Source organism: Tasmannia lanceolata, unplaced genomic scaffold (assembly GCF_043159265.1).
Source record: "Tasmannia lanceolata isolate RefF3 unplaced genomic scaffold, GAP_Taslan_0.1 ptg000012l, whole genome shotgun sequence".
Taxonomy (NCBI): domain Eukaryota; kingdom Viridiplantae; phylum Streptophyta; class Magnoliopsida; order Canellales; family Winteraceae; genus Tasmannia; species Tasmannia lanceolata.
Genome location: NW_027518689.1, coordinates 32,080,740 through 32,102,880, shown reverse-complemented (window position 1 = coordinate 32,102,880; position 22,141 = coordinate 32,080,740). Strand labels below are relative to the sequence as shown.

Genomic DNA, 22,141 nt, shown 5'->3' with positions numbered 1-22,141 from the left:
TGATTTTTTGCTCACACAAAATCCCTCTTATGCTCACACAAAACAAAGCATATTTTTTACTTCTTGCAAACCCAGAACTGAACCAATTCGGTTCCAGTTTTCACCAGTTCAGTTCTGGTTCCAGATTTTGGGAACCGACAGGGAGTGGTTCGGTTCTGGGTTTACCTCGGAACCGAACCGAACCATGTCCACCCCTCTATGTACATGGATCAATAGTATTTTGGGATTTGCTATCTTCCATTTTGCGGATGGGCTGTTGCATGTGAGAGCAGCCACATAATTTTTTTTTTTTCTACAGTTATGCTTTGGGGACTAGTTGGATAGAGCTCTAATTGGTTGTCCACCCACCAAAATAAAATGACTGATAGTGGTAGGATTTTCCCATGCCATGTCACCTCTCATCTAATCCTCTCCGGCTGCCAAGTTAAGTCCTGTTTGTTTTAGATTATGACAACTGATTCTGGAGTCCTTATCCGATTATTGGACCCCCATCTAATTTTCTCTCGTAGGGGACTCTACAATCGGTTGTCATAATCTAAAACAAACAGGGCCTTAGTGTGGCAACTACTTTTGTTTTTGTCAAATGGCTGAGCTGATACGGTAATTAAGTCCTCTCTCTCTCATGCAGTCCCATTTGTTCTCAAACCCAAGTGAGAACCCCGTCTCCTTCTCTATGCTATCTTGCCACCCAATACAGCAATTGATCCCTTCGGCTGAATTCAGCAAGTTCAAGCGACGCAAATCCCTCTCTCTCGTTCAGCCCCCATTTGTTCTCAAACCCAAGTGAAAACCCTGTCTCCTCCGTGCTATCTTGCCACCCAATACAGCAATTGATCCCTACGGCTGAATTCAGCTACTAAGTTCGAACAACGCAAATCCTCTTCTTCTCTCCGCACCAAGGCCCTCTTTGTTTGGATTTCGAGAACCGATCGTGAGTCCAGACTGATTATTGGACTCAAATTAGGCCCTGTTCATGTAAGATTATGACAACTGACTGTGAGTGCTAAACCGATTATTGGACTGACATGGGCCTTGTTCGTTTGAGATTGTGACAACCAATTGGGAGCCCCAAGCCTATTATTGGGCTCAAAATAGGCTTGGGGCTCCCAATCGGCTTGAGCCCAATAATAGGCTTGGGGCTCCCAATCGGTTGTCACAATCTCAAATGAACACGGCCTTAATGTATAGGCCCAGTTCGTTTGGAATTGTGGCAGCCGATTGAGATTATTGGACTCAAAATAGCATTAATTTTGAGTCCAATAATCACAATCGGCTGCCACAATCTCAAACAAACAGGACATTAAATTTGCATCCAATAATTAGTTTTGGACTCACAACCGGTTCTCAAAACTCAAAGGCCCTATTCGTGCTAAGCCAATTATTAGACTCGAATGTAAACCTAATTTTGAGTCTAATTATCGGTTTGGCACTTACAATTGGTTGTCAAAATCTTAAACGAACAGCCAAAACAACAAGGCCTAAGAGATTAAGCTCGATTTAGAGTGAGACAGATCTGCAAACTCGCAATTGTTCGCTCCCTTGCCAAAGAGAATCGAAGGGACTGAAACCCATTACATGTCAGCCAACAAGGGAGACATAAGGATACTGATGTGGCAAAATCTATTCAGCCATATCCCCAGTTTAGTGACAGTGGCCTACAATGAGCAAGTGACAATGACGAATGTGATCAATCGTCTGAATTCTATACTGACAAGTATCCAAGCAAACACACATACTCTAAGTGGAGTTGGAATGCTTCAGAATCCTAAGTCTTTTATCACTTCCAATCTTTCTAACGTAGTAAGACTCTAGCAAGTGAATGAGAGAAGCATTCCTATCCACTACCCTCTCAAAGAAATTCCTCTTGAATTCAATTATCTAAGAAATCAATGTTTCCTACTCTCGCATAACAATCCTTCATGAGAGCGTCACAATTCGAGGAGGCCCTAAAGAGATCTGGTAACTGAATCACAAGCGGCTTATTTCAATCACTTTGTAACCCCTATAAGCTCGGAATCTGATTCCTTTTTGAAATTTAAAATTCTGCCTTAAGATATCCCTCCAAAGTGTAAGAGCAGTGGGCCTAAGTTTATTATCTGATATCCAATTACTAAGTCGTGATCCGTAATTTGTTTCAATTACGTTTGTTCAAAGATGGGATCTCTCTTCGTCGAACCTCCACAACCACTCCCAAGAAGGGCTTTATTGACCTCTGTCAACCGACAAATCCCAATCCCACCATTTTTTGTGGGTTTCCAGACTTCCTTCCAATTGACTAGATGCATCTTTTTCTTCTCAGAAGCGCCTCCTCATAAGAATTTTCTTTGAATCTACTCAATTCTCTCAATAACACTAATCGAGTATCTAAAAAGGGAGAGGTGGTAAATGGGGATACTAACCAACACTGCTTTAATTAGAGTTATTGTTCCAAGTTGAAAGTCTTATATCCACCCTTTCTACTAGGGTCCATGGTTTTAAATTTTGGTTTCGGCTAAAATTTCGTACTTATCTGAAACCGAAATTTCAATCGAAATCCCAAAATTTCGGGCAAAATTTGGTATTGTCGCAGGAAATCCCAGTTTTTTAGGACGAAAATCGAAATTACCAAATTTTTGGTGATTTCCGAAGGTAATTTCGTTCGGAATTCTTTAACTCAATCAAAAAGTATTATTTTATTACAAGTTTTGATGAAATTTGGTAAATTTCGGTTTCTGTACCATTTCGTTTCGTTCCTCACCGAAATCCGAAACTTCTGTTTTGGATTTCGGTCAAAATTTAAAACCATGCTAGGGTCTCACACCCTCTTCTCTGGACAAACCATTTCCAAGGGGAAGACCAAAATAAGTGGTAGGAAACTCTTCTATCGAGCATCCTAGGAGGCCTGTGGTCCGAAATTTAGGATTTCGGTCAAAATTTAAAACCATGCTAGGGTCTCACACCCTCTTCTTCGGACAGACCATTTCCAAGGGGAAGACCAAAATAAGTGATAGGAAACACTTCTATCAAACATCCTAGGAGGCCTGTCACTCTTACTTTATCTATTTCTTGTAAGTAGACTACAAGCAACTTTGATTTGCTTAAGTTGGATCTTTGTTGATAGTAAAATAGTACGAGTTAAATAAGTTTTTTTATTAAAAAAACAAAAGAATAAGAATGTTTGAAACAGAAATATACATAAAAATTAAGTTGATTTAATGCGAGCATGGTCTTCTTGACACATGGATTTCCAAATTTGTCATGATTTGCATGCTTTTTATTTTTGTTAAAGATGAAAATTAGGGAAAAATTGATGACATCAACTAATATTGCAGTGATCATTCTCAACCATTTATCAAATTCTGATCAATGGTTAACAATTAAACTATAAAAATTACTAAATTGCACTTAGGATAGGCCAAGCCGATGAGGACCAGTTCAAAATACGGAAGTATTTTTGCCTGTTCTTGGAATTAGTACATGCAATCATATCAGTTGATGTAAGCACGGTTGATTGATGGGGTGATCTTAACCTTTGATCATTAAATTGATAGGTCTAAAATTACCTAGTGAAAAGTCCCTTTTAACCTTGCTTTGAGCGAAAGATAGGAAGGCTCTTGGATCTTTCCAAATTTGCACCTCAATTAGCTCACCTTAGCTCCGTTTGGATGCCAAAAAAATTTTGGTTCTTGGGACTTTTGTGGAACAAAAAACTTCCTTGGAGATTGGTGGGAAAAAAAACTCCTTGGAAGTATCCCGGTAAAATAAAAATCCCATGTTTGGTTGACCGGACTATGGTGGGGGAAAAAATCCCGGTAAAATAAAAAATCCCTTAACTTTTGGCCTCTTGAAAACTTTTGAAATTCTAACACCTCACCTCACTCAAAACCATAATAGAAGAAAATCTTTTCCTTAATTAAGCCCCACTCACCCATTTCTTGATCCATATACATTCTCCATTTCTTTCCCAAGTTTGACTAAGAAGGCTCCAAGTTGGTGAAGGGTCCCCTCTCAAACCACTCCAAGTCAGATTTGAACACGCCGAAATCATTCTACCTGGTGATGTAAGTGCTGATTATTGTATGTAGTTCCATGTTTTTTTATCAATATTTCACTATTGGAATCACTCTATGATGAAATTTCTAGTACGTTCAAAATTACCAGAAATCCAGCTCATTTTGTCTTGGTAACTGTTAATTTTTCTTACCAGGCCTTAGTGGAGACACTTGGGCATAGGGAATGTGGTTTTCACTATTCTCTTACTTAACTGAGGGAGTACCAAGAGGCCAAGACCATGGTGGAAAAATATAACTCATCTTGTTAACTTGGCCAGTGGGAACGTACATAAAGAATTACGCCATGTGCAAGTCACATCAGTGTTTCAAAATGCGGCCAAAGCAAACCTAGTAAACTCGGTGTGGCGTTATCAGGTAGTTGGTTGATGCAGCTGAGTACTCGGTTGATGCCATCATAAGTCGGGAGAGTCAAAGGAGTTTTTATTTACTATTTATTGCAAAATAAGGACCCAAACAAGAACGGAGCCTAGGTAGAAGGGAGTCAACTCGGGAAAGTCAACGATTCTGATAGAGGGAGTTTTGAAACTATGACATATAAATACTAATTGTACACTTGGGGATATTATTGAATGTACATCCAAACTTCCATTTGGGTGCAACTTGTGCCTTTTTAGATTGCTGTTTACTGTATATATGACCAAGCAAACACAAATTTTTACGATTAAGATTAGAATGAGGTTTGTTTTTCATTTCAGTTCCCAAATTGAGATCTTGATGTACAGTCAAACACATCCTACATAAACCGAAGTGTAACATGAGAATTACATATATCTAGCATGCATACCGCGGCATTATGCTATTCCTGTATCAGTTCCAGCTACATGGCATGTTTAATCTGCTATGCATCAGGAGGTGGACGATTCTTATGAAATATTTTGGTTGATTGCTAAGACTATTCTATACCAAGGAGTCTCAACACAGCTCCTTTTTCCATGCACTTCCTTGAAGCTTCTCTTTCATTGAGTGACTTTTGTGAGAATAAGAATACAGATTGGAGAAAAATTTCTTTGATGTTTGGACAGTGTTCCTCCCAAATTAAATCTGTTGGTTCTCCAATTCCTTCTCCTCCCTCCTAAAGCTACTGTAGATATTTTAAGCTTGTTTCCTTTCTTTTTTCCCTCTTCAAGAAATGCTTTTACACATTTGGATAAATTTTTTTTTTTTTTCTTCTCTTCAACATAAATTTCAAATTAGCTTCTCTTGTATTGTTATCAAGTGTAGAAAATTAAGTACTAAACATTTGGGGATTCAAAAACCCAGGAAATTCGCTTCGTAGTTGTTGGGGCCAAGTGGAACTTTGTTGTTGTAGGGACCCAGGTAGAACTCACCCTTAAGAGGTAAGCAGTTAAAGGGAGGGTGCCCTAGTCCTTATAAGCCTGTCCACATACATTCACCATTCGGATGTGGGATCTTTTGCTTGCCTAACAGTTGTAATGAATGCACATGTATGGATCATGAAGGAAATGGTCATGTTTTTTTCCAGTTCGCTTTCATTACAGGGTCAGCACTTGTCCTAACATGAATCTAGTTTGTGGAACTTTATTTTTTCATGACTGATTTCTAGATTACTCATTTGGTGCATTTAATTTGATTTGGCTGCATGTAGGTAGATGTAGGTCAAAAGTTTATTCAATGAAAAATGCAGTTCCTTAGTTTTCATGCTTGTTTTGGATTTTTTTCGTTTTTACAAGTTTACAGCTCTTACGTACTGAGTTTGTTCGAAATTAATTTTTTTTAAAATAAATAGGTCTAAGTTTTTTAAAAATATTATATTTTTATTTTTAGGGGTAAGCCTGCGTACGTCTAACCCTTCACAGACCCCGCAATGGCGGAAGCCTTGTGCACGTGCACTGGGCTACCCTTTTTGTTTACCGGCGATAAAGATATTAAAAAGGTGGCTATGAGCACAGCTGATCGCCTCTACATGGTGAGTTTGGCTATTAAAATCGTCGGTAAAAAGGCAAACCTTTGCTGGCGGACATCAATAGAGGCTTTAACGATGCCACATTATTAAGCGGTGAAGCTATGATCAACTGTAAACCGCTGATATAACCTCTATTAACATATGGTAATATTTTTGCTAACGGTTTTGACCGCCGGTAAAACCCAACTTTGTTGTAGTTAAGCTACCTAGAGAGAGAGAGAGAGAGAAGCGACATACTCACATGGGCAGCTGATCCATAGTACATAGCCATGCCGGGTAATGTCTTGTTATCATCTCATGAAGTTGTGACTGGGAAATCATGCCCACTAATAATTAGAAGGAAGTGGTGGGGTCCAACGACTCTAATCTTGGATTCTACCAAGACTACGAGGAAAAGAAGTTAGTAGACTAGAATAGACAAAGAAGATTGAGATTTGAGTGTGTGTGGGAGAATTACATCAATGAGATAGAGTGGCATATTATGGTGGGGATGGGAAGCTTTAGATTGATGTATACAACAGAAAATGAATGTGAAGGAAACATGTTACATCGAAAATGAAAGGAGATTAGTTGGGTTACAAAAGAGAGATGAAGGAACATGTTATACATAAAAAATGAAGGGAGATTAGTTGGGTTACAAAAGAGATATGATGGGTGGTGGCTTTTAAAGTACACCTGCCAAACCTCCCGGTCAAAAAGGGTAGCAACCCACTTTGGAAGTGAAGATTACAATTTTAGAACCGTACGGGTGTGGCTCTTTGGCTTAAAGTCATGGGCATGCTCTCTAGTGACGAGAGTTCGAATCCCCCAAGCTTGCCCGATGCACATGGTTTATGGGTGATTGCGCGCATTTGTAGGGAATAGTCCCTTCCTAAAAATTGGGTGGGGATACCCTATGTCATAAATAAAAAAATTACAATTTTATAGTTTCGAAGGGAGGAGTGAGAGCGAGAGAGAGAGAGAGAGAGAGAGAGAGAGAGAGAGAGAGGGAGGTAAAATTTGTTTTAGACTCATTTTACCAAGAAGAAACAGATAATTAAATTCTTTGTATACTAAGATGAAATGTTTGTATACCAACCCTTTATTTATTCTTTGATTAATGCTAGAGAAACCGGGAATAGTACCTAAAAGGAAACCGGACAAAGTCCTTCTAAGCCCATCTACATGAAACCTGTTGGGGCCAGGTAGAACTCACCCTTAAAAACTAGACTTGAAGGGGAGGGTGCCCAAGTCCTTATAAGCCCATCTACATCTCTCACATTTCCGATGTTTAATCTTTGCTTTCGCGTGGAACTGCAACAAAGCCAAAACTTTCCCAAAGTCGAAACCGTAACCAAAACCCCTTCTGTAAAAAGAATTTCCAACAGCAATCCAAGTGCTTATATTTTGTGTTTTAAGAATTTTAGCAAAGAAAATGATGTAGCAATCCATGTGATCCTCTCTTGTCTATACTGCCAATCCAAGTGCTTCTATTTTGTATTTTAAGAATTTTAGGAAGGAAAATGGTATAGGAATCCAACTACCAAAGTGTGCAACATGTACCAAAACAATCCCCTCTTTGATGAGTTTCCTGTTTAATTTAAAACTGATGGAAGTGGTTGCAGCCCTTTTCCATTGTCGTGGCAATAAATGATTTGCTCGTGCTGGTCATAAAACTTGTTCCCCTACCATAATTCATTCAGCAAACCCAATGCTCAAAATTTTCAATCTTATACATTATTTACGAGTTTTATGAATTCATTCAAGGATTCCAACCACTGATTTGTTGGGTCCACCCATGTAATAACCATAGCCAGCCCAAAAACCATGTGGAGTTTAGGTGATTTGTTGGGCCCGCACATGAAATGGTCACAAATGTGTGATCCTACCCATTAGATCAATCTGGAATTTAATTGCCCATTAGAACTAATTGAAGCCCTAATATGTAAAATATTTAGATTAGTCATCAAGAATCATGATTTAGCTAAATGTCACTTGTGTTGAAATACATTAGATACAATTTTTTTTTCTTTGCCAAAAGGACCTTTGAGTATCTCTAAAAGCTTGATCTTTTTTTCTTTTTTCTTTGAAATGATGAGATTTTATTAGAAGAAAAGGAGAAAGATCTACATCAACAATAAATTTCTTCCCCCTTGAAAAATCCCAATTTTTTCGGCTTATTTCCCTATGAAAGCCGCTGTTGTTTTTTATGTGAGAAGAAGCAAAGGCTAGTTTTTTTTAGGCAAAGAAAATATAATTTTAGAAGAGATTGAAGGGTATTTTGTCAGGAAAAAATAATTCGAGTGTATTGTGTAGGGACTTTCTGGAAATACTTTTCAAGGAGAAAGTCATTTCATAATTGAAAATCGCTTTGAACAAGTCACTTTTGCCAAAGACCATTCATTATTAACGGGCCTCACCTCTACCTCGTGATTGGATCCATTGATCAAAATAGCAACCATTACTCCAGTCAAAAGCTATATTCTCCCACTTTTCTTCCCCGGTCCAACCTCTTGTAGTGTAAAAAACCCTTAATCAGAAGGTTAAGATTGTTTGGTAATGACAATCATTGATCTATAGCAAATCCAATTGGTAGCTCACAGGATCTATAGAAAAAGACGGATTTCACAACACCGGAAAATCCTCTTCTCAAATAGTGAAACCAAAGTTTACACTAGCCCAAGATGAACAACCAAGTAGAAGAATAACAATGCCCAAAAGAGATGTGCTTCAATATATGATAGAAAGAACAACACTACAAGATAAACAACAATAAAAAGAATAAAACTTCAAGAGGAAAGCTTGCACACAAGAGAGCTTCAATGGAGGTCTAGGTTGTGGAGAATCTCTACCAAAATGAAGTTAATGAGAATTAGGCTCGGTCAAGGAAAGTAAAGAGAAGATAGCTTAGGTAAGTGGTAGTGGGTATGAGAAAGTGGTGCCTTAAATGCTTAGGGAAGTAGTGGGTCTAGAGTTCCAAGTAAAAATTTGAATTTGAAATAGGTCCGTAGTGGGAAAAGATGGAACAAACATGTGTGGTTCACACATGTGCAAGCTAGGCAAAAAGACCAACATGCCCATGGACACAAAAGTACATATTTGCCCTCACTACAACACTCACAATAAAAATAAAATAAAGCTACCTAAAAAATACACTTTAAAATTTAACACTCCCCCTTAAAGTGATTTTTGGAAACTACTCCAAGCTTATCCCGAAGTAGCTCAAATGGTCCTTTGGAAAGTGACTTAGTAAAGATATTGACAATGTTCTCTTTGCTCCTCACTTCCGCTACACCAATTGTACCATCTAACACCTTTTCACGAATGAAATGATGCTCGATCTCAATATGCTTTGTTTTTGCATGACAAACCTAATTTGTGGCAAGTTTGAGTGCACTTTGGTTGTCACCAAGAATAGTCGTCGCCTTGTGAATAGGTAAATGAACATCTCCAATCAACCACCGCAACCAAACACATTCTTGAGATGCAAGAGCGGCGGCCTTATATTCCACCTCAGTTGTTGAAAGAGAAACCGAATCTTGTTTATTGCTACACCAAGAAACACCCGCCGATCCATACAAAAACACATAACCGGAAGTAGATCTTCGATCATCCAAGTCCCCTCCATAGTCGGTATCGGTAAATTCATTCAACACAAAATAAACCTCTTTCTTGTAAAGCAACCCAAAGTCAATGGTAGAATTCACATACTTCAAAATTCTCTTTGCCGCATCCAAGTGTGGTTTCTGTGGCGCTTACATATAGCGACTAACAAGCCCAACGGAAAAAGAAATATCGGGTCTTGTGATAGTCAAGTAGATGAGACTACCCACAAGAGCACGGTATGGCCGTGCATCCGGAAGAAGCTTGCCTTCTCCCCGCCTTATCTTTATGTTGTGATCAAGAAGAGTAGAAGATCTTTTACTTTGATTCATCCCAAATCTTCCAACTAATTTCTCCGCATAGCCTTTTTGAGAAACTAGCACTCCATCTTTCAAAGTTTTCACCTCCAAGCTAAGAAAGTGACTTAGCTCTCCCAAGTCCTTCATCTCAAAACGAATAGAAAGCTCATCCTTTAGCTTTGCAACCTCAACATCATTTTGAGCAATCCATCAAAAGTAGTCCAAATCTCACTTGTCGATTTACACCCAGTGATGTGCTCAAACAAGTCATGCGAAGTAGACCGCTTCAAAAGAAATTCGGCCTTAGCATTCTTCATCCTCCACGCCTTCAATACATCTGCATTTTCTTGTGAATCTTCCGGAGCTACAACGGCATTGCCACAAACAACCTCCCATAAATCTTCTCTCACAAGATAAGTCTTCATACATGTTCTCCATATCTTGTAGTTTGATTGATTTAGCAACTCAATGCCGAGTCCACTAACCCTTCAACTCATATCCATCTTCAAAGCACCGATTGAACTTCTTCACCAAGGATATCTTGACAAGCACCAACTACCACCGTTGTGGCTAAGAAGCTCCAAATGATCCCAACATGCTCCCATTAAGCTAGCCGATTATGTAACTCAACAGTATTGAGAAATTTGATCTCTTAGGTTTAGTGTTTTGCTTTTGTCTATCCCGAGATTTTGGATCTCTATCTAATATGTTCTGAGTCAAGGATGGTGTTTTGCACCCATGAATGTATCATTTTCTCTTTATCTAATATAAACCGGTAGGGGTCCTGTCAAACCTTAGCTTACCTACCAAAAAAGATCAACGATCACGATCACTCTTCACATTCCACGTGTACGGCTGAGAAAAACCTTCTCACCAAAAGTCCTTGATCCACCTTACTCTTTATCCTATTCTCTCCTTGCCGACTCCGAGACAGAGGAAGTGACAAACAAAGGTCTGCAAGCTCCGCGACTTAATGTCGGGGGACACACTCTATCTCGAGGCCTCCCCTGTGGGCCTCCATGTCTTGGCCCATAGGCAGTAGGTGCCACCACATCCCTCGCGGCCTCTTGGCCAGGGCTCCACCCACCGACACCCATTTTCTTGTTTTGTGTATGGGCCTATCTCAACTCTCTATTTGGGTGAAGATTGGATAGATATCCTTTGAAAAAAAGCAAAGCTCCTCCCCCACTCATCTTTAATTATTATATCATTTCTGCAGGCTCTACTTTAGTCTTCGTTACTTGTAAAATCTCTTAAATTGCACACCAAATCTCTTCCCATTTCTTCAATCTGATGTGGGCTCAATGGGGAAGGGAGAAAAGGGTCTTTTGGTTCGTTGGGTCTTTGGATTTTCTCAGTGACAATGTAGTCAGAGCATCCACCAACCTTGTTCCCTTGTATCTAACCCCAAAAACATATTTATAATGAGAGAGGTTAGATACACGATTTAGAAGAGGACACATGTGTAGTTTACCCACTGGTAGAAAAAGTTGATTTTTAGCGAAACAACTTGTGTGGCACATGGGTTTGGTTCTGGTGTCTTAGTGATGAAAGACACCCAAATCAATCTTTAGATCATGGGCCCACCTCTTCAACAAAGTAGAAAGATATCACTTGGTGTTGCATAATTGACAGGATGGGTGATGGAAATCCTATTTATTTTATTAATCATAGGATGGAAGTAGCAATCACAATCCTTCCAAATGGTGAGAAAGAACAAATTGGGTTAGGCAGAGCCATGTGAAAATAGTGTTTAGGCAGAGCCATGTGAAAATAGAGTTTACAAGGGCAATCAAAGACTCATGGTTCGTCACATGGCGTTCTATGTGAGCCTCTTTCCAAAGACAAACTCAATCCAAAATTTTACTCCTTTACTTGCTAATTTAATTAGGTTACCCTACTTACCCTACATGCGTGCAGCTAATCTTGATCAGTCAATTAAAGGGTCCCGCTCTGAATGGAGCACAGTCCGAACCTCTCTTTGAGACTATCAGACTATCAGGTCATGAAGATCAACAGTCAAGATTGTCTGACCCTTTATCAGACTACCCGGGACTTCGAATCAGCAATCAGGCGATCCAGATCGTCGATCAATCTCAAGATTACGGTAGAGTATCCAATAAAAAAAAAGACAATCTTGACCGTCGATCTTCATGACATAGCGAGACACACCTGCATCAGTGGACCCACATCCATCCTCCTCAATACCAACCGGTCCAGGAAAAAAACAAGATGGCTTGGTCCCATCTGGTGGTAGTGGTAGTTAAGACAAGGACAACCTGAATTAAGCAAGTGAAGTGGACCACCAAACTAGATAAAACTCTCATTAATTTTCAAAAGAATGGTCAATGACTATTCAAGTTTATCCAAGCCTCTATTCAAACGTTTAAAATGATTACCTTCTTTTTTCCCCGTAGTTTCCCAAAAACATGGGGGCATTCATATAGCCCCAACCCTTTATAACAACCCAAATACAGCAAAACCTTTAAGCCGAAATTCCAATCGTTATGGGCTTTCCCGTCTTCTATTCCGAGCAATTCCTTCCTAGACTCCTTTTACACTTATTTTCTCTTCTGGGTTTTGTTAGAAAACTCATATACATACTTTTTAGATCTCTGGGTCTTGGAGATTTTCTCGATTCCGACATTGTATGGCCGGACAGGTCAGACCACAGGCCGGAATCCCATTCCGTATCTGCTATGCTTATTAGAGAGATCTTACCGGTGGTCAGGTTTGAGGAACTGAGCTCAGGCGAGGACGACACGCCGGAAAGTTGCGCGGTCTGTCTTTATGAGTTTGAAGGGGGAGAAGAGATCCGACGGTTGACGAATTGTAGGCACATATTTCATCGGAGCTGTCTCGACCGTTGGATGGATCATGATCAGAAAACGTGCCCTCTTTGTAGAACTCCTTTTATTCCTGAAGAGATGAGAGAGGCTTTCAATGAAAGGCTCTGCGCGGAGGCCGGAATTGTAGACTTCTATGGAGAGTATTATGCTTCTTTGTAGGAGAGAGATAGAGAAAGAGGTGTTATTTGGGTGGTGAAGTGTGTATATTACAGTTTCTGAGAATTAGTAAAGAGAAAAAGAGATGGTTTTAAGGAACCCCAAATGTAAGTTCAGAGGATTCTGTTATCTTTGTATAGTCCTTTTTTTTAATATCCACTCAGTTCTTTAGAAAAATGGAATCTAGTCGTCCTTTTTGAGAGATTGAATGCAGTGGAATTCCCAATGTTTTCCTTCTTCTTTTTTTTATACATTTTTTCTGGTTTGAACATTTGGCCGTTGGGTTTGGGCTGGTTAAAATTAGGAAAAAGTAGAGATTGCTGAATGTGAAGAGGAACTAACGACTGGATTTGATTGGTCTTTTAATCTTTCGAAAAGGTCAACTTCCCCAAACGTTGGACTGCTCACCCGGATCTGCTGCCCAGTCGGACCGGATTTGACTACTCTGTTCAAATCAGTGTTTAAAAACTTGTTGACCCGAGTCTATAAGGATTTTTCTCGGCCGCGTTCCGTGTTGCACCACATCACAACCTGCTTTTACACTACAAAGTCAATAAAAACTCCATTGACTCTCCTGAGTTATGACCGCTTCATCCGATTCTTGGAGGTGTCCGTGCCGAGCCGACATGAATTTTTCTGGGCCGTGTTCTGCGTCACATCCGTGTTTTTAAACACTAGTTCAAATCAACACTATAAACCCTCTCCTTCTCTCTCGCTCTCTATCTTCATTTTTTTTCTTGCTTTTTCTTTTAGACTAACAATGGATTTTCAAAGTTCAAAAGGAAAAGAAGAAATTTAACATTGTTTTTCTTTTGAACTTGTTATTTGAAAACGGCTTTTGAGAAATGAATTCCAAGTGTTGAGATTTGGGACTAGCTTATTTATAGAAAATACCCTTCGAGGAGAAAATGTTCATCCCTTTTACTGTCTTCTTTCTCCTTTCACTTAATATGGACTTTTCAATTCAATTTTACTTTCGTATCTATGTCCATGGAAATTCGCTCAAAAAATCAAAGACCCATGTGCTGAGATCTCTGTTTTGTAAATTCACCAGATCGATGTAACCTTAGCATGGCATTGGATTGAACTATTTGAATCCTGCTCAATTTCCTTCTGCAAAAATTTCAGGCTTACCTGGTAGTATTATCGATCCCATGGTACGCAGGGAAATGCAGCTGGCCATAGCGTTTTGCAGCTGGGGCCCATCCACTTGTTCAATGATCTTAACCTGCATTTCAGAACTCTGGCTCGGATACTAGGCCAAGGTAAAAATGAGTTACTTAGTAGAGCCAATGACAATTTCGAGTGAGTCAAAGGAGTTTTGATTGACTCGGTATCAGAAAATCAATTCCAACTCTAATTAGAGATTGAATGACTCAATGATCCACTCAAACACCAATCTAACCATTCATCAGGGTCCTGCTCTAAAAATACCCAACACAATCCTAACCCTTCTTTTGATAGTTACACCCCACTATTGAGGAATGCCAAGTCTAGTTAGATTATATAGTTCAAGTTGTTCATCCTGAATGGAAATCCTCCTCTTCTCTAATTCCAGGCCTTGAAATGTCAGTTGTACCCTAAGAGTACAGCTTATATACTAACCATTTGATTAGAGTTGTTTAGGGGGCAATGTGAATCAGTTTTCCTTTAGGCTCTGTTCACTTCTTTTTCCTGGAAAACATCCTTTTTTTTCCCTGACGAGACAGAATTTCTGTGTTCACTTCTTTTCCGGAGGAAAATATTATCAGATGTGGAATTTCTTTTTTAAAAGCTGAAAATACTTGGAAATTGACTTTTTCCCTATTACTCAAGATTTCGTTTCCGATTAAATATATCGGAAAGAGGCTTTCCAAGGAAAACGAAACCTTTTCCTTGACAGTTTCCCTGGATTCCTTTTCCTTTTGCCATGTCACCTGGAAAGGAAAGGAAAATGAAATCATTTCCTTTCCAGGGAAAAGAAGTGAACAGAACCTTAAGCATGTTTGGCTACCATGAATTTTTTTAAATGATATACTGGTGCCTCCAAGTGGTGTGAGAGGGATTGGGCGGGTGAAGTGGCTTAAAATCAAGAAACTAGCATCTCCAAGTACTGAGAAGGGCTGATGCTGCCCAAAATCTGACTGCACGTACTAGCCTGGCAGAACCTGTAATCCTGTGCTCACAGATAAAGTGTTAGCGGGCCCGGAGTTGTGGGCTACGGGCAGCCACTTCGACACTCAAGTCAGAAATAGGCAATAACAGACAATGGACGATGAATGGTGGGGAGGGCCAAGAGAAGTTACTAGACCAGAATAGAGTAGGAGGAGGCGAATTGATTTCGAATTGCCTTTGTTTGAGTGCGTGGACCCCTATTTATAGGGGAGGAGACCCACGATCTTGAAGATATTAATCAAGCCTTTGATTTAAGCCCACGTGGGGTGAGTTGGATGGAGGATAAGATCGTGGAGATATGATTCCCTATGATTCCGGGTGGAGATCTTGGGTGGGACATTTTGAATTTGATTATAGCGTCGTATGTGTAACGGTTGCCTGGATTGATCGACTAATGGCGAGATTCCCGTGATTATGTCTGGCTTCCCTCGAGGTTCGATACCGAATGAAGGAAAGATGTTGTGAGGATCTTGGTATGACTCGTTAACAAGTGTTGCTTGTGGTGGTTGACTTGACCTGGCCGAATAGTGGAGGATGATTTTTGAGGGTCGGTACCGTGTATACCGATTTTACCCCTAACAGGGTCTAACATCCATGAAACAAAAAACTCTACCAAAAAAATCAATTTTTTTGCAACTTCTCATCACCAAAGACTAGTTTCTTGTATTTAGTTTCCTTATTTTTAGCCACTTCACCCTCATCTCCACTTGGAAACACCGATTTATCATGAAAAAAAAAATTCATCGTAGTGAAACGTGCCCTAAGTTTGTTCATATGTCCCACTAATTGAGTGGTTTAAGGAACTCCTCTTTAGTACCTCTAAAGTTATTCACGTGTAATCTTATATTGCAAATGCCTATAAAGTTGAATTTAATTATTTGTAAATAATATTAAGATAATTTTAGAGATGCTATAGTAATGGCTCCTAAGAAGACCTTAATGCTCCATTTTAGAGTAAGATCAACTTAAAATAATATTATTTGCAAATGAGGGCCAGTTTTGGTGGCATCCAAGGAAGCCTAAGATTGTCCAATTGGAAATATTTTAAAGCTATGCGTCGAGCTGTAAACTAAACCAAATTGAATCCGATCCACCTATGGCCATTCAAATCCTAACTAGGTTGGGTCTCATTCAGTCGGAGTTGGATCTTACCTTTGTGTCCATGTCACAGTCCCATCAACAATTAGTGTCCGTTTGAGTGTCCTGTGTTCTACCATTATTTTACAGAACTAAAATTTTCCACAAAGTTTGATTTTTTTTGTATGTGCATGTGTTTCAGTCCCCTATAAAGAGAATAGTGTGTGTTTTACTATTACTATATGATTTCAATGAAGAAGGTGGACAATGAACTGTGGTGATTTGGAGAGAGAGAGAGAGAGATTTAAATTCATGAATTGCAAATTTTTAATTTTGCTATGTTAGATGCTATATACTGAAAATACCCCTCATGTTTAGGCTGTAGGTAAAAAAATATGAAGGAGATGTTTTTGCTATAAAATATATTTTAAGATCTAGGACACTCTGTTGGACTTTTTTGACTGTTTGGTCCCATCTAATTAATTAAAGGCTGTGTCTATGTCTCACATGGGACACCCCAACGGGCCCAAATCATCTGACAATGTCTCATCTATTTAGAGCGAGATCCAAAGGATCCGCTGGATTGTCTGGGTCCTTTGATAGGCATAGCTATGTGCCTAGGTGAAGTGTTCTAATCATGTAGATGCTCTATAGGTGGGCCCAATAAAAACTTTCTCATGCAATTCTTACATGAGAAGCTCCCCAGAGAATAATGCTCCCTTGTACTTATTTTATTAGGCTTGAAGTAGTATATGGGCCCCACCTATCAAAAGATGAGGTACAAAATAGAGGGCCCCACCCATCAAAAGATGAGTAGTGCAAAATAGAGGGCCCCACCCTATGCATGGGTTTTGCTGGAGATGGTGGGACCAGCCCATCAAAACATGAGATTTGAAATGGTGTCCCCACCCCAAAAAATAATAATGTGTGAAATGGTGGGCCTTCCCTATGAATGATTTAGGTGGAGATGGTGGGCTCCACCGCATCAAAATTAAACATTAGTGCAAGATTGTGGGCCCACCCTAATGCACGAGTTTCTCATTTTCAAATTGATTTTTGGCTTTTCTGGGGATTAGTGCCCCTTCTTTGTCTTCTTGCCCTTTTTTTTTTTTTTTTTTTTTTTTTTTACCCAAACGGGGTTCTCGTTTTGCCAGCAACCCTCTAATTTATATGGAGAGGGAGAGAGTGAGGGGTCGGGGTTGGTGGTGGTGGTGGGGTCAAAATCGTATCTCGTTTGAAAATAATTTCCAATAAAAACTTTTTAGTAAAAAAAGCTAATGACAATGGAAAGAAACATGCTTAGTATATATGATATGAGTTTTAATATGGTGTAAAGACTTTTGAGAAGCTGTCGTTGGAACAAATATGAAGGGTGGTACGCCCACCCTACCAAGGCCTTGGGTTGTAAAGGCCGTACACCATATAATTTCTCATCTTAGAGATAGATAGATAGATATGGGCCATGCTAAGCAATTTTGCAGAAAGCCATTTCACGACTCACTTGATCAGGAGAGAGCAACCACCACTTAGTAGATTTTGTCTTATTCATTTTAGGGGTGCAACTTGTTATAAAAATTGATGTGCAAATCTGTAATTTAGGATGAGATAATACCTTATACGAAATTAATCTGGTAACTCCAAAAGCAGATTTCAACAGTAACAATTTTCTGCAATAATAAACTGTAAAGGAAGAACAAATCGTTAGATCACTTATCGAGTTGAGGCACGAAGAATCTTCGCTGTCCTTAAGGCAAATCTCGCCCCCACTATGACGAATCAACGGTGCAGATGGGCGTCACGGCGTATGCCTCCAGGATACAACAACTCTCGCTCCAGGGGTGTGCACTCACGCAGCCCGGATGCCTAACAACTTGCTTATATGTGCCAAAAGCCTTGATCAGAAAGGTTGGGAAAAACCAGAAGGAAAACCAGGGAGAAGATAGCAGAAGAAGAATCCGTTCTGTGTATCTTTCTAACTCTGTAAAACCGTTTTTATAGAAAAATAAGAGACACGTTGGGATGAAACGTCGCACTCTTTTAGTGCGTGAGAGACGTTTCCCAAACGGTCACAAAACCAAGATTTAAGGAATCTCAAACGGTAAAAAGTATTAAATAATGATTAAAGAAAAAGAAAAGAAATAAAAGAAAATAAAAAGGCTTTGGGCCCACGCGCGCGGCCGGCCGAGCCGCGCCGGGCCGGGCGGCGCGCGTGTGTGGTAATACCAAAAGCCCACCGGACCCAAGTGGGTGATCCGTGCGCGTAGGATTCTCATGACCTCTTTCTCATTCACAAGACTAAGAGAGTGAAAGTATATATATGGCCACTCTCACCCTCTCACACTTCCCATCTAGGACTAAAGTTTTCTCATGGCTTTAGTCCTTTTGGAGGGAAGCTCTAACTTTGAGTGAGAAGCCCTAAAGCAAAAAGCAAAGCCAATGTAAAAGACTAAAAGCACCCCTTTGTAAGATTGAATTACAAAAAGACTTTTGCATAAAAAGTCAACAATCCCCCACTAATTCAAAATTACAAGAAATAAATCATAAATGTAAATAGATTTGATCAAGGCAAGATGTGTTATGCATCAGTAGAGGTGTCTTTTGGACTTGAACCTTTACTTAGTGCAGGTATATCGAGTTTATCAAGTACTTGGTGAATATACGTCTTGAACCAAGCACTTTTAGTAATAAACTGAAACAACATACCACACACACAACATAGAAGGCATAAGCAAGTTCATACGGTGTTGCACTTTTCGGCCATGTGCTATATCCTGATTTCATGAGAGCTCTAGAGAATTTAGCCCAATTCTCATAGGAAGCGGCCACACTTCCACACTCATATAGGTGTATCTATCAGGAGTGCCCTGTAACTACGCACCCCACTGACAATCAGCATGACAGCTAGTCAGCTATAGATAACATTAAGAGTCCTACAACTCATCCTCTTACCGTTACAGGTTTCACCCACACCATAGGGATAGGCTTAGTGAACTTAATTCACATACAACTTGGTGCAAAACAGATCACTCAAATAACTTGTTTTTCCCATTGAACCTACTTCTTGGGATCTCCAGTCAGATAGGTTGGGTTCCTGTTATAGGTGATCTAAACAGTGGGCTTCAGCCCCATCCCCCTCGATGTGCTTATGACTAAATTTTTATTTAGTCCTTTTGTAAGACAATCTGATATATTATCAATTGATCTTACAAAATCTATGGTTATCACTCCATTCTTCAACAACTGTCTTATGGAGTTATGCCTCCGACGAATGTGTCGGGATTTTCCATTATATACATTATTACCTGCTCTTCCAATAGCAGCTTGACAATCACAGTGGATTGTAATACCTGGTACTGGCTTATTCCAAAGTGGAATATCAGACAGAAGGTTTCTAAGCCATTCGGCTTCCTCACTTGCTTTCTCTAAAGCAATAAACTCAGACTCCATAGTGGATCTGGCTATACAAGTTTGCTTGGTAGACTTCCAAGAAACCGCTGCACTTCCTAGAGTGAAGACATATCCACTCCTAGATTTGGTCTCAAATCCAGATACCCAATTGGCATCGCTATACCCCTCTAGTACAACAGGATATTTAGAAAAATGCAAACCATAGTTTATGGTTCCTTTAAGATATTTCAATACTCTAATTAGTGCTTCCCAGTGATCACTATCAGGATTACTGGTATAGCTACTGAGTCTACCCACTGCATAGGCTATGTCTGGCCTAGTGCAGTTCATCAAATACATTAGACTCCCTATAACTCTAGAGTATTCAAGTGGATCTACTCCACTCCCTTTATTCTTACATAATCTTATACTAGAATCATATGGGGTAGCCACAGGTTTACAATCAAATTGATTAAACCTCCTTAATATTTTTTCTACATAATGAGACTGAGTTAAAATTATTTCTTCTGGGTTTCTATTTATTTTGATACCCAGGATTACATCTGCCTTTCCCAGATCTTTCATATCAAAATTATTTGATAAAAATTTCTTAGTGACTTTAATTACACTTATGTCTGTTCCGATGATCAACATATCATCTACATACAGACAAACAATAACACCACTATCCCCACTAAATTTGCTATAAACACATTTATCTGATTCATTTATTATGTATCAATTTGATAGCATCACACTATCAAACTTCTCATGCCATTGCTTTGGTGCTTGTTTTAAACCATATAGAGATTTTATAAGTTTGCATACATTTTGCTCTTGGCCTTGGATTACAAAGCCTTCAGGTTGATCCATATAAATCTCTTCATCTAATTCACCATTCAGAAAGGCTGTTTTGACATCCATTTGATGGATTTCAAGGTTATAGATTGCAGCTATGGCAATAAGGATTCTAATAGTGGTTATCCTGGTTACAGGTGAGTAAGTGTCAAAAAAGTCCATTCCTTCTTTTTGCTTAAACCCTTTAGCTACTAGTCTAGCTTTGAACTTATCTATAGTTCCATCAGTTTTTAATTTCTTTCTAAAGATCCACTTGCAACCAATAGGTTTACAACCAGGAGGCAGATCTGTCAAGATCCATGTCCCATTACTCAAAATAGAGTCTATTTCACTCTTGACAGCTTCTTTCCAGAATGAAGAATCTGGAAGTGACATTGCCTCTTTATATGTCTTTGGATCTCCTTCTAGAAGATAGGCAATGAACTCTGGACCAAAGTTTTTCTCTACTCTTGCCCTTTTACTTCTTTTAGGCTCTACAGATTCCTCAGACACTTGATGCTCTTTTTCTATAGATTCATTGGGTCTTTTTAGTGTGTTCTCACTTAGACTAGTTTTATAAGGGAATATGGTTTCAAAGAATTCAGCATCTCTGGATTCAATTATGGTGTTAGGATGCATATCAACATGATCTGATCTATAGATTAAGAACCTATATGCACTACTGTTTTGTGCATATCCAATGAATGCACAATCAACAGTCTTAGGACCTAACTTAGAACTTTTAGGATCTGGAATCCTAACTTTAGCTAAGCACCCCCACACTTTAAGGTATTTAAAATGCGGTTTTCTATTCTTCCATAACTCGTAAGGAGTTTTGTCAGAATCTTTAAATGGAATTTTGTTTAGAATATAACAAGCAGAGAGAAGAGCCTCTCCCCATAGGTTCTGAGGTAAACCTGAACTCCCTAACATAGAGTTTACCATGTTCAATAAAGTTCTGTTTTTACGTTCAGCAACTCCATTTTGTTGTGGAGAGTAAGGTGCAGTTACTTGATGAATTATGCCATGAGATTCACAAAAAGCACTAAAATCATTAGAGGTGTACTCACCTCCTCTATCAGATCTTAGGATTTTGATCTTCTTTTCTAACTGATTCTCTACTTCAGATTTGAATGAAATGAATTTATCAAATGATTCATCTTTATATCTAATAAGATAAACAGTACAAAATCTAGAGAAATCATCTATAAATGTAATAAAATACCTTTTTCCTCCTCTAGTTAAAACATTGTTTAAGTCAAATACATCACTATGAATTAAACTAAGAAGTTCTGATTTTCTTTCTTCTACTCTATGAAAAGGCTTCTTAGAGTACTTTGATTGCACACAAATTTCGCATTTATCTACTATTAGATCACTTTTAGGAATTAGACCTATGGTCATCATTTTCTTTAAAGATGCATAGTTAACATGACCTAGCCTACCATGCCATAAACAAGAAGAATCAATAATATAAGCAGAAGAAGAAGATGCTTTATTCATAATGTTCTCAGATACATTCAGTTTGAATAAACCCTCACTGGAATAACCCTTCCCCACAAATTCACCATTCTTAGTAATGACAAATTTATCAGCCTCGAAAACTAGTTTAAAACCTTTCTTGATCAGAAGTGACCCAGACACCAGATTATTTCTTATATCTGGTACGTGAAGGACATCACAGAGCTTCAGAACTTTTCCAGATGTAAGCTTCAATAGGACTGTTCCTTTACCCGCCACAGCAGATGATGACGAGTTTCCCATGAAAAGCTGCTCTCCATCCCCTACAAGCTCGTAGGAAGAAAATACACTTCTGTCACTACA

The 22,141-nt window shown here is 39.1% G+C and overlaps 1 pseudogene; it reads left to right on the top strand.

Moving 5' to 3' along the window:
* Positions 1–12,310: 12,310 nt before the first annotated feature.
* Positions 12,311–13,064, top strand: LOC143887194 (brassinosteroid-responsive RING protein 1 pseudogene; annotated as a pseudogene).
* Positions 13,065–22,141: the final 9,077 nt, after the last annotated feature.